The sequence below is a fragment of the Sander vitreus genome, chromosome 3 (genome assembly GCF_031162955.1).
Source record: "Sander vitreus isolate 19-12246 chromosome 3, sanVit1, whole genome shotgun sequence".
Taxonomy (NCBI): domain Eukaryota; kingdom Metazoa; phylum Chordata; class Actinopteri; order Perciformes; family Percidae; genus Sander; species Sander vitreus.
This window is the reverse complement of record NC_135857.1, coordinates 22,027,895-22,042,036: the sequence shown is the minus strand read 5'-3', so window position 1 is coordinate 22,042,036 and position 14,142 is coordinate 22,027,895. Positions and strand designations below refer to the sequence as shown.

Below are 14,142 nucleotides of genomic sequence, written 5' to 3'. Positions count from 1 at the left end.
CCCGGTTACACTGAATGTGATATAACCAGCAGGGCAGTCTGCATTTCATTCTCTATTCCACATGACAGAATATATTGAAAGTGAAATCCTGTTTATTTACCCCAGGATACTAATATTCTGCTCTTATATCAGGACTGAGGAGAGTATCTTTACAATTCTGAATGTGTATACAATGAAAATAAATAGAAAAAAACAATACATGATGTGGGTGTGGATTACATACGCAGTCTGCCCTAATTTTATTCCTGGTGATGTAAATGCTCAGCTCAGGTGTCTATGTCTGTGTGTAGTTGTATATGTTTGTCTAAAAGAAAACACAGTTTGTCTAATTAGTCTAATCTATGTGGGTTTGGGAAAGATGGCTCTACCTTCTCCTGGTGTTCTGATCATCCCCTTTTCTGTATTTCTGTTTGTCGACAATATCTGTCCACTTGTTTGCCTGTCTCTTTCACAGTGTTCACTTCAGTGCAGCAGACAAACACTGCTCTGCGTTTGCTGAAGTCTGCACCAGAACACACTGTTCTAGCTTGCCTTAAAAGTGTATGGATCTGTGGCCGGGTTGGTTCAGTGGGTATTGCAGGCGCACATATCCTGAGAAGTTTATGCCTTAACACAGAGGTCCAGGGTTCAAATCCAACCTGTGATTCTCACCTAGCAGTCCTGTCAAAAATTACAGGTGAAAAAGCCCAAAAAAATTATCTTAAAGAAAAAAGTATGGCTCTTTATTTTCCTTTTACTTCAGTTTGTATTAGCAATAACCCAAATTAAATTGTTCTTTAATTGCAGATGTCCTCGTTTTGTACTGTTACACCAAAATGTATTTTTAATTGAGTAAGAGGATCCTTTTACTTACTTTTTCCCTAAGCCGTAAGTTAAACCCAAACAAGTTGAAGTCTCTGTGGCGCTGAGGAGAAAACATGGGTGAATCAGGGCAGTAGGTCAGAGAGCCTGTCATTTAGAGTGGATTAGGAGCCCTGTGCTTATGTTTCAGCTCTGGATTCTTGGCATGGACGGGCAAGTAAGTTGATTAGCAGCAGCAGACTGTGAGATATGATCATGTAAGAGGGAGGATGCAATAACAGCCTGGCTGAAAATGTATCAGACCTTGGTTTTTCCTCACAAGATGCATAATCGGGGCGCCTAGGTAGCTTACCTGGTAGAGCAGGCACCCATATATAGAGGTTTACTCTTCAATGCAGCGGCCGCAGGTTCAACTCTGCTCCGCGGCCCTTTGCTGCATGTCATTCCCCTCTCTCTCTCTCCCCTTTCATGTCTTCAGCTGTCCTATACAAATAAAGGCCTAAAATGCCCAAAGAGTAATCTTAAAAAAACAAGATGCACAATCTGCTTTTCAGCATTTCTCTGTTGTAGTTGTGTATGTACGTTTACATCATGAAACCTTTATCTTCTACTGCCACTGAACAATTATAGTGGGGAAAGTGAATGTAAAGTGCCGTGCTCAAGGGCAAAGTCTATTCATGCAAAGCCTATTTGTACCCTACAGGTAATCAACCACCAGTGCTGCAGTAGTATTTTTCCTTGGTTCTGCCTTTAGCAATGTTAAATGGTAGAAGTTTTTTGTCACTGAAGGTGACTTTAACAGCCAGCAAAGACAAACAAAACCCAAAGAGAGAGGAAAAAAGATCCAACTGTGGGCTCAAGGGATTGGGAGAGGGGATCTGTGGTATAAGAGGGTGCCATCTGACATTTTAGGGGAAATGAGGCATTGGTATAATCTAGCACAGCAAACAGGATTTTATGAGAAGCTGAAATTAAAAAATTGAAAAAAGAAATGGAATAAGTAAAGAAATGCAAATCAAAAGGTTATATTTTATTTGCGTGGGATGTGGAAACTAATGCTACCACAGATGGGACAATCAAGCCTGGCGTCATTTAAACAGAAAAGAGGAGCAATGGCTCTTTTCAACCCAGCACATAGGCCAGGGTAACATTGGCAGGGGGGGCTATGCATTGTGTGTACACTATATACACACTCACATCACTGTACACACACTCCATACATGGGAGTTGCCCAGCATAAGCACAGTTTCACAAATACAGAGTAACATCAACACTGACCACATTACCTTACAACGACCAAATGACAGCAGGTGTGTATGATAGTTTCTCAAAATATAGGTTGAAAAAAATCTATATAATTGTGCCTTAATCAGTACTGTATGTATGACTCATATTTGATCTCTATATAAGGTCTAATGTTTGGTTAGTGAGGGTTAATTGCCCTTTCACCTTAAAAACCGTAATTAAAAAATGATTGCCTCCTATCCACAAATATCTGACTGTACAAGGGAAGCTTTTAATAACACATGCATTAAGGTACAATGTAATCCCAACACGATAAATAACAACAGAAATAAATATACAGTTTTAGCATCAGAGAACAATATAGCTCCGTTGTAATTTTGGCGATACAAAGATCACATTTAGCTGACCGTGGTGATACACACAGATCAAATGTTTGCTTGTGGCACACAGGGACTTCCATTTTTTTATGGAAAACAGGTGCTGGTGTTTATCACTTACACCCAGCAGACAGCTGTACAACTGAACAGGCTACTTAATGTGAAAGACAATACCTTGATTTTCACTCTGAAGACAAGAGTCTTGATCTTGTGACCAGTGGGCTGAGGTATTTAGTAGTAAACCCCTAACATATTATACTCAAGCATGTAGGCATATGTTTTCAAACTGTTAAAACAATATGTATGTCCTTATAAGGCTAATGTAAATTATTTTCACTTATATACTGAATTTAAAGCCCATAATGCTTCTTAATCAGTATATCATTATGATATTCATCCGTTAGAAGTGTGGAGGAACACACGGTAAAAATGCATTATAAGAAACATTGATCAGGTTTGTCAGGTTGCACCTGCGCCATGTAACTTAATCACTTCAGTAAATCATATCGAAACGTATGATTTGAAAGTGAAATATCATTTGTTTATTTTACTGACATGAACAGACATTACAAAAGGAGAAATACTGCGGTAAAAAACAGCGTAGTTTGTCATCATGGTTTGATATATCCTCATGACAACAGGTCATATACATATTTACATGATATAAGCATAGAAAAACATGGCCCATGTAACATAATTCAGTTCGTCCACAGCCATATTTTGAATATGAGTAGAGTGGATTTTTGGTGGGGTTTGTGTTTACTGTGTGGGTAAAGGGGGAGGAAAAGGGTGTTCATTTTAGCCCCCCAGCATGATGCCTAAACAGTGGTAAGTGAATGTGACAATGAGGCCCCGGGGCTGCTGCAGACGGTCTTGGCCTTGCTGTGTGGCCATGCATGCGTGACTGTCTGTGGGTGTGTTTACATGTGCCACCATGTCCTTGTGTGGATACAAGGAAAGAAGTAGAGCACATGTGAGACGATTCATGAACACTGCTCACCCCAGGTCGTGACTCCTCTGACTGTTTTACTCACACTGGCATGGGATCTGTGCTCTGTGCTCTTTATTTTACTGCCAACTTCATCGTGAACGATAAAATAAGACATTAATCAGAGTAGAGATAGCAGTTATATCAGTGAAAGTTGTCGTATTTTAATTTATTCCACACAGCAATGTAGAACTGTAATGTGTGAAATAATTCTGTGGGAAGGCTGTTGATGTCTGTAGGTGAATTCACTTAATAAAGAAATAAATAAGGGGGAAGCATATTTAAGAGTCCATATGGTAAATCTACAGTATGGTAGAACAAAGACGATGTAGTTGAAGTGATATACATGTAGATGAATTGACATAGGCAAATTAAAGAAGGATTTTGGAGCAACTAAGAAGTGGATTGTGCAAAATGAACTGCATCTTAATATCTGGGAGGTTTTCTTAATCAGTGTATTGATGCTCCACCAGATGTTACCTTACTGCATTAACTTTAATTGAGACATTTATTTAAAGAAAAAACACAGACAAAAGACACAAACAAAGCATATACTTTGACATATTAGCTTACATAAATAGTGTCTAGGCCTTGAAAAAAGGTTAATATTAAAGGGAAATTTTGGTTCTTATTCTCACATTTTGGCCCTTTATGACTATTAGTCATGGTAACTTAACAGCTACAGGGATTTCCAAGGACTACTTCTAAAAAGTGTTTGAAATAATTCCTGTTACATTTTTGAAAAGCTGCAGCACACTTGAGCTCCTTGCCTCCATCAACATTACTATCATGAGCAATGGTGAAAATATGAGAATCCAACCCAATACTATACATTTCACAAATGTACATTAAACATCAAAGAAAATGTTTAAATACACTGCTACCACGCAACTTCACTTTACACTCTATCATGTGCTATCCTCTACCTAGCTAATGAATTGAGATCAGATAGGTAACAACACAGTGCGCTTCAGAGGTCATACTATTTCTCACAAATACACACACACACACACACACACACACACACACACACACACACAGAGTCCCCCCGCCCCTCCCTGTCCCTCTGGCCAACCCTGTCCCTGGCGTGTGTGCAGACAGGCTGGGTAATCCCTCAGGATGGGGCTTCTTGTTTTGACAACTCCTGTGAAGCCCAGTGTCTCTTACAACAAAACACAGACCGGCCTATCATCAGCAAAATGTCAAGCCTCGGCTCACTCCTTCGTTACCCAAAGGAAGATCAGGTTGCCTTTACACTATGCGGCCCATTAACTCAGAATAGAAACATTCTCAGCTCCGGTATAATGATCCCCCTTTGTTTGCTAAGACAATGGCATTGATAAGAGACAATCCACGCTTGTGGCTCCTGATAGAAGTGTGTATAAGGTTACATGTTGCCAGGGCAGGAGTGATGTGGCTCCTAAACAGAGTGCAGGGTGGTGTACTCTTACCCTCTACTGGTCCCAATGGGATGAAAAGACACCTGCAGGTCAATCAGCATCAGGACACATGCACACTCTTTAAATTAGGACTGCCATAACAGGGTTGAAGAAGTTAACGGGTCAAAGGGACTAATTATAAAATACTAAAGAGGAGATGTGTGTCTGTGGAGGTCAGTGGAAAGAGTAAAGGAGTACGTTTCTGATGTCTGATTACCTTCTTTGGAGGGCCATCAACATCAACATTAAGGCACTACTCGATGGTGTGGATAAAATACTTGCTTTATAATTTGAGTTCATATATTACAGAAACATAACATCTCGAACTGTGACTTTAAAACTTTCCAGGATAAAATAGATACATTTTATTTAAACTTCAAAATTTGTCTCTTGAGTGAAATAGTTTGTAATTTTCGGAAATGTGCTCATTCGTTTTCTTGCCGAGAGTTTGATGAGAAGATCAATACCACTCAGCCAGTTAGCTTAGCTTAGCACAAAGTCTAGAAATTGTTTTCAGTCTTTATGCAAAACTGAGCTAACATAGCATCACATATAAGGGCTCAGGCATACTCTGTGGGGGAGGGTGTGGGTGCACTGTCAACAACAATTTATGTATAAATACTTGCGCAAGCCAAGCTCCTGTCACTCTGCCTCTGACACTGTAGTGGGTGCTGTGGTCCAGTCTGCAGCAAGCACACGGAAAGGCTGCTGTAGAAGAAGCAGGAAAAGCAGAACGTGACGGTTCTTAGTTAAAACGTTTATAGTGGCTGCATATTGCCACTACAGCACATCTTCTGGTCTTTACAAATATGTCAGTTATCTGATTATCTGTGTTTTGGAAGGATGCTGAATAGGAAGAGATTGGGTCGGGGTTCCCACAGACTTATGAGCCAATCTTCAACAAGGAGCTAGCGCAGTTAATGTGGCTGCAGACATGGATGTTTCAAATTTTGAGATGCATGCGCTGGGTTTGCGGGACCTGTGCAAGAAGCATGCAGGCGATTTAAGAGTGGAATCTTCTCATCTAACTCTCAGCAGAATAAAACTAAATAAGCATATTCCCCAAAATGTTGAACTATGCCTTTAATTTCTTTCTCTAAATTACTAATTCTGTTTTGTGATTAACAATTTTTTATTTCTCATTTTTTTAACATAATACAAAACATACAACTCACAACATGAACACGTCCCCTTCCCCCCTTCGTCATCATCACCCACCCAGAGAAAAATCAAGAAAAGATGACACAGTAACTACAATATTCAAAACCATTCAACAGAATAGAAACAAAATAGACAATAAACAACAAACCAAATATACATGTATAAATGACAACACCATAAGCCCATCATACACATCTCTCCCCAGCACAAAGCTTCTTAGGAGTCCTCCAGAAAGTTCAGGTACTTTCCTTATTTTCTAGTATAGCCATCCAATCTGGCAAACCGTTTATATGACATTTTTTCAAACGCCCTCACCCTAGCCATCTCGCGGATCTCACAATCTCATGGATTGATGGCACCCCTTTATTCTTCCATCCTCTTAAAATAAAAGTCTGGCAATCATTAAACTAGTCTGGACCCAGCTTTTTATGTGCTTTCTTGGGCTGAATGGAACCTGGGTCCCTGCAATCTGACATAGGTTATCCAAAATTCCTGGACCTTATCACAGGACCATAGGACATGAAGTAATTGGCTGTCCACTGTCTTAGATTTCCAACAATTTGGTGTGTCTTTCAGACCAATTCTAAACAATCTGGAGGGAGTCCAATAGAAGCTATGCATAATCTTGAACTGAAGAATTGCTAATTCTAATTTAGACCCTAACTCAAATGATCATCGAAAGATATGACAGGATTTCAGAGGCAAGCCATATCTGTAATACAGCCCCACATTTCCTGAATACTGTATTTTAACCTTTTAAGACTTCAATTCCACTCTGCCGAAAGGACCACAGTACATGCATGCACTACAGTAACCTTTTCCCATCTTCCTCTCAATTCATGATACCAACACCCCAGCCTGCTACAGCAACCCCAGCCACTTTCTCATTGGTTAGCCCCAAGGCACAGAGGAGCATATCTGTAGCCAACCTTGACGTGCTAAACTAGGACGCTGAAGGGGACAGAAATGGGAGGAGAGAAGAGGAGAGGCAGGGGAGCGAGCGAAAGGAGAGGAGAGGGGAAAAAAAGCGTAATGAAAGGCTGGTAGAAGAGTGGCAGAAATACAGAAGTGAGGCTGGAGAGCTGAGAGGGTGATGGAAAAGAGGGGATAGAGAAAGGAGCGGTGGAGAGGGAATGGAGTGAAGGTGGAGAGTGCAAGTAAAAAGAGGGAGGGAAAAGGGTGGATTTGGTGATTTGTACTCTGGCTGCATATGCGCCTGGTCTCCATTTCCTCCATTCTCTGCTTGAAAACTTGAAAAATCAATACCCCCACAGTCTAGTGTATCCCCACACGAACTGACTCATTAAAATATATAATCAAACACCCCACCGTAATTTTTCATCACTTTTACCATAATCACGAATCTGAACAGGCATGGATATCGGTATATGACCAACATGGCTGTAACAATGTAATAACCCAATCAATGGCCGTCTAATTATTTCAGTGCCTCAGTTAATCGTCCAGTTAAAGCAGTCTTTCAGCCTTGACTCTCAGAATGGCACACGGAGACAGGCTGCTTGTTAACAAATGCACAACTGAAGCTGGGCTGTTGTAATAAGAATATCTGACTTCTCAGCTTCACAACTCAATCCAACTCAGGGTCACAGTGTTGCCTAGTAACGATGGAACACTACTGACCTTATCTATGTGGTCATAAAAATGTATGAAGAAGCCCCCCACTCCTCGCCTTCCAACCCCCTCCCTGCCTTCGTTCAGTCCTTCCTACAACCACACAACCACCCTCACAGCCCTTATCTTCCCCTCTCTGAGTAGCATCTAGCCAGGGGGCAAGTACCCTCCACACTATCCAACCCTTGCCAGGGCAGGTCTGCTGTGGGTGTTATATTTTATTATGGAGGGGGCCAGGAAACATGTACACACTTGAGCCTTTCGCAAAAACACAATATGCTTATGTACACTGTATGCTTACAGTGCATGCACGCAGAACACAATACCGCACTAGTGGGCAGGTAGTGGGAGGCTGGAAGGATGCAGATTGCATGCTATGAAACTGATAGATAGCTGTAAGAACAGAGGGACACAGTCAAGCGCAAAGGAGACTCAATACCACACCGCAAGGTGAGACGGTGTTCCAGCCTTCATGAGAATATTACTTCAGAGTGGAATTTTCGCCTTGGCTGCTGTGGGAGCAAAGAAACATGGCAGAGTGTGAGAACGCGTGCTCGTTAGTATGAGGAAATAACAGACATACAGTAGACCTACCTCTGCAATAAGCATTACAAATATGCTGTATTTGTGAAAGCAATTTGCTTGTGAGAGATGAGCTGTATCTGATCTCTATCATCTCAGGAGTCCTAAGAGCCAGGTTCAGCTTTTCTAATTGGCTATCACCTTGGAGATACCCATCCTAATGGGGAAACAAACTCCATGTGTTACACCTGATATAACCCCTGAGAGTCACAGGGGGGAGTGTGACACGTACTGTATACACACACACACCTGCTCTCCATCTGCCTGCTCTACAATTAACACCGTCAGGCCATAATATGTAAGGATTTCAACCACAAAGTCAAAGCAAAGATCTGCAAACTGCTTCTATGTAATTTATTTAACTCTTGTTTGGAAGCCAAAAACCAGAGCCAGAAAGACCTAAAAACCAGTTTCTACACCAAAGTTACCCTATCTATTATTTGAGTTATTACAAACCAGAGAAACAGTCTAATCTGCAAAAGATAATACTATGGATGACCTCAGATGGATTTCTTTACAGGGCGAAATAAAAACACAACTGTTTACCTGTTGTGGTGAATAATTATAACAACAGCTGCATTAAACTGATCCCAGTACAGAATGCCCTAACTATATCGACAAACAGCATCTCAACAATGAGAACAGCCACAGTTTGCCACCGCTCTCCTGCCCACTACTACAGCTACATCTGCTCTGTGGCACCCGACACATCAGGTGGGTTCGGTGGTATTTATACAAACACAGATGGCATATGTTTGTGTATGTAAGCCTTAGAGTAACTAGGGAGACTGGTCAGGGTATGAGTAGTGCCTTGAGGCAAGGAGCAGAAGGGGTGGCAGTGTTCCTGACTGCCACCGTAGCCTGTTTAGACACTAGCCTCTATGACTCATCTACGTGTCACTAATGCTTTTTTTATGAATGAACAAACAGATACAGATACACTGCAGAGAGGCAACGCTACCACCACGGGGGTTGGAGTAAGTGTGAATAGCCTGTGAGACTAGCATGAGCCATCCTTAGTCATACTCCCGCCTGTCTAAGCAGTGAGAGTTGCCATACAGTTACAAGTAACTGATCTAAAAAAAATAAAAAATAAATCAAAACCAGCTGTCTTTTACATGGCTGGAAACATGCAGTGTGGTACCAGGGAATGAGCAGTGGTGTACCCACGCACCTGTTGTCTGGCTCTTTCCTCTCATCTTATTCAGGCTCTCCTCATTTGGGCTGCTCACCTGCAGTAGCAGCTGTGAATATGTACACCTTGTTAGGAGGTTGACAGTTCTGGCAGAGGGAGAGACAGGAAAGTTGCTTGTTATGAAGAACAGGTTAACTATATGTCAATCCCTGCTATGCAGAGAGAGGAAACACAAAAGCAGACAAAGAATAAACATATGATCTTCCTTTACATACGAAAACATAAAAATCATCTTTTCATCTCAGTCTAAAGGAATTAATAAAGCAAGCTACATTATATCAATTTAAATATTTGAATGTACTGAGCTGAAAGCTAATTGACCCCAGCCACTCTGCTAATAAAACAGCATGGTAGACTGGATATCAAAATGAGATTTGCCTCAGAAACATGTGGCCGGCATGCTCATTATGACCTGCCCCTGCCGCCCATTCAGCTCTGTCATGCATGTGCTGTAATTACACTGCATCCAATATCACAGGAAAATGCTAACAGATTCAGAAAATCTCTTATCAGCATTATCGACTTACAGTGATTGTGGCTGTCTGTGTGGCTGCTTATCACAGGCCTGTGTGACACTATAAAAGGCCAAGAGGTGGGGTCACAGAACCGGCAATCTGGCAAATTCAAGACTTCATAACACACTGTTTCTAATGTTAGACTAAACTTGAAAAATTAATTCCTAAATGTAATGTAATACATTGTAATGTAAAATGTAAATAAGTTAATTTGCTTTCTTGCCGAGAGGTAAATGAGAAGATTGATACCACTCTCGTGTCTCATGCATAAAGACTGTAAACGGGGAAACAGCTAACCTGGCTCTGTCGAAACGTAACAAAGCCACAACTTGTCATTTCTACACTTTGGTTTTTGTACGAATCAAATATACAAGATATGTGTTAATTAGTGAGCTTTAGAGGAGCTGCTATAAGTGAATTGTGTTAGCTGAGCCATGCTAGCTGCCCCCCCCCGTTTCTAGTCTATGAAAATGTTTTTTTTTTCATCTTGCACTCGTACAACAAATCAGTGTATTTTGTCCAAATATTCTTTCTTTTTTTAAGATTTTTTTTTTTGGGGCTTTTCCACCTTTAATGGACAGGACAGCTAGGTGAGAGACATGTAGGAATTCATCACAGGTCAGACTCAAACCCTGGACCTCTGTGTCGAGGCATAAACCTCTCTTTAAATGTGCGTCTGCGCTACCCACTGAGCCAACCCAGCCACTCCAAATATTCTTTTAACTGCAGTATGGCCCTAATATCTCATCATGACATGCCTATATTGTAGCTATTGAGTTTGTTATTTTGGTAGAGAGTTGCTCATGTTCTGAAACATTAATTTGTGTGGCTTTGATGGAAAAACAGTATATTTCTAATATATATATTTCAGTATATATATGATACGTTTTCAAAATGCAATTTACATTCTTTTTTCACAAAGTTTTTTTTGGTCTTATTTTGCTGTTGTGGATCTTTGGTCTTTTTTCTTCCAGGTGTACAGACGTAATTGTCTTTCTGCGGATTGTAGATTACATGATGTGCCCTTTAAAACACAAATCACAGATGCACTCACTTCATGCCGTAACACATCTGCAGTAAAACTGAAACAATAAGTCAATTAATATTTCTTTTTCAGAAACAGTTTTGATAATCTAATATTCACTTAAGTAATTTATCAAGAACAAAACCTTGGTAGCTACCTCTCTGGTAGCAGCTACTCAAATGTTTTCTGTGCTTTTCTGTCTTTTAATTGTATATTGAATATATTTGAGGTGGGACTGTTGGTGAGACAAAATAAGAAATTTAAAGATGTCGCCTTCGGCTCTGGGAAACTGTAATGGACACTTTTATTGACTAAAAGATGAATCAATGATGCAAATTATTAGTTGCATCCCTGGTTAACATTAGCATTAGTTGTAAACAGAATTATACAAAAATGATTACTTTTGTATTACTGCTGGAGTTTTTTGTTTAACTCTTACAGTTAAATAAATTATATTAGGTTGTGATATTGTGTTAATTAGTTGACATACCGTTTTTATTTCTTATTAAAATAAAAACAGATATTGGGTAGTAGAAACTCACTTAGCAGCTTCAAAATTAAACTCACACTGCTGGTGTTAATTTATACAAAACAGTTCTCATCCATATTTGTAACAATGAGTGACCACAAAGCAAAAGATTGGAATTTATATTTATTAGGTGGAGATTTGTGTTGTGTTGTTAAGGCAAAGGTAGATGCATATGAGATAACGTAGAGTGCTCTCATTCTCTCTGATCAGCTGTAATGATCAGAGCTGTGAGGATTAAGTACCAATGTCCCAGTAAAGGAGCTTTGCACTGCCAAATGTAGGACCACTGGCTCTCCTAAGCTGCCTAATTTGCTCACACACAGATGATGCTAGTGTTGCTCAGAATGGATTAAAGGCATAGAAATGGTGTCGTGGAGTGCCGTGTAGTGGCCGGCAGTGGAACTGCAGGAGGAAGCTGATGGGTAAATACTGAATCAACAGAAAAAACACAGGCACATTATTAAAATATAACCAACAACAAAAGCTACTGAGTAAATTAAAGTTGTGCAGAGACAATTGTGACATTTTTTTACACATTTCTTCAAATAACTTACCAATAACCCTTTGTTTCGTGAAAAATAAAGTCTTCTTGATCTATCTGATTAATGCTTGTCTGATAAAAACATTAAATATGTTAGTTATCTATTACCATTTATAATACATTTGCAGCTCTGTGTGCACTAGAGAAAAACAAATGCGTCAACCTCACAGGCCTCTAATTGCTGGATTCATAATCATTTTATTGTTACCTAAAAATGAGGTCATAAGGTGCCTGAATAGCTCAGTTGGTAGCGCAGGCGCCCACATATAGAGGTTTACTCCTCAACGCAGTGGTCCCAGGTTCAACTCCGACCTGTGGCCCTCTGCTTTGCATGTCATTCCCCCTCTCTCTCCCCTTTCATGTCTTCAGCTGTCCTGTCAATAAAGGCCAAAAAATAATCTTACAAAAAAATGAGGTCATGTGCCAATAAATTGAGAAATCCTTTAATCCAAGGAAGTATAACACACATGATCCACCACTGGATTCACTTTGTTTCATGGGTAGTAACAGACAATTTAACAATGCATTCCTGCTTCCCCTTGTTTTTATACTCTCAGGCTAAGGAAGTATCTCAAAGTCACAGGGAAGAAAAAATAGGAATTGTGCTTAAATGGGTCATTCACAAGACCGAGTGCATGACAAGCAATACCCCGGAAAGATGATCATTTGTGGTCACAGTCGTTCCTCATATTATTCAGGTTATTGTAACTATAGTGATTAACTTCAATGAGCGAGTGAGACAGAGAGGGAGATGGGGTGAACATGTGACAGTGTAACTGTGGACTCATGAGAAATCCAGAGCGAGACAGTGGTTGTCTGTGTGTGAAACAGGCAGCATGGAGAAGGCCTGTGACATTGATCTTGCTTTACCACTGGGATCTTCTTCCTCTTTCTCTGCACTGTCTGTGGCAAATGAGATTGTCCTGGCTGAGCCATGCAAAGAACAAAAACCTCAGAGTATCTAACTTGGAAAATGAAATGCAGTGTCTTTTCTATACCCGTAATCTATACAAGAGCTGGTATTATTCCTCATATTGTAGTGGACAATTATTGACCAGCAGTTGTTGCTTGGGTACACAGTGCACTAAAGAAGCATGCAAGAAATGCATTTGATTGCTGTGTGATGCTGATCGGCATCATTTTTGGATGACTCATATTAATATCAAAATGATAATCATATCTTCATGTATTGGCGAAGTTATACATGCAATGGGAGTAAATGGGGGGTTTAAAAGACTTCTGCATCAGGCTTAATTAAATAACAGCATAGAACTGTGCATGTCATCATATTGTGCTTATGTGAGCATGTAAATTTATGAGAATGTTGAGACTTGAAAGGAGTTCGTCTTACTGGGTGTGTTATAAATATAATATAATAAACTGAATGTGTTTCGATAGATTTGAATGGATAATTCAAAATACAAACTGTAAATATCATCCTAATGGCCTTATGTTAATCAGTGTGCAATACTGAATGTTTTGAAATCTCAATGGGGTTTTGGACTGTAATAGCTAAGAAACAAATAGGCTACATGTTGTCTGTGGGGACTGTCTTTAAAAATTCAAAAACTTAAAAAGCATAACACTCATAAATAAGAAAACCCATAGCACGGTCTACAAAAAAATGTGCACAATTTGACATATTTGGTCTTGGTAGCATTAACACCTGTATTGTAGCGTACCTGGAAAACATGTAGGCTACAATACAGAGATGATCAGAAAACATATGCACAGCACAACTTTTCAACTGAATTATGAATATTTCATAACTTATGCTGATTGTAACATTAAGTCTCTGGGGCAAGCATAAGAGAACTTTATGTTTTGTGACGACCAAAGGCTAAGGGCAAATGGTAGAAGAATGGATTTGCACTGTAAATGCAAACACATTAAGAATATCAAAAACTTTGGAACACTGTCTTATTTGTGTAAAGCTGTTAAAAGAAGAGACACACTCCCTAGTTACCTGTCCGGCGTGTTCACATGGTGGGAAGTTATTCCATGGTTGATTAATCTGTCACCTAGCATCCGGGAAGGGATCAAACAACAACGTCAAGGCAGTAAAAATTTGACCAACGGTTAGGCCACTTTTCTTTCAAAATAAAAGTTTTCA

General features: G+C 40.0%; 1 long non-coding RNA gene across 1 annotated transcript; it reads right to left on the bottom strand.

Annotated features, from left to right (window-relative positions):
* Positions 1–6,453: 6,453 nt before the first annotated feature.
* On the bottom strand, positions 6,454–14,077 carry LOC144513056 (uncharacterized). The gene is made up of 4 exons (XR_013501081.1): positions 13,996–14,077; positions 12,238–12,403; positions 9,400–9,506; positions 6,454–8,155 (listed from the first exon to the last, which is right to left on the bottom strand). It is a non-coding gene; the product is annotated as an uncharacterized LOC144513056 (long non-coding RNA).
* Positions 14,078–14,142: the final 65 nt, after the last annotated feature.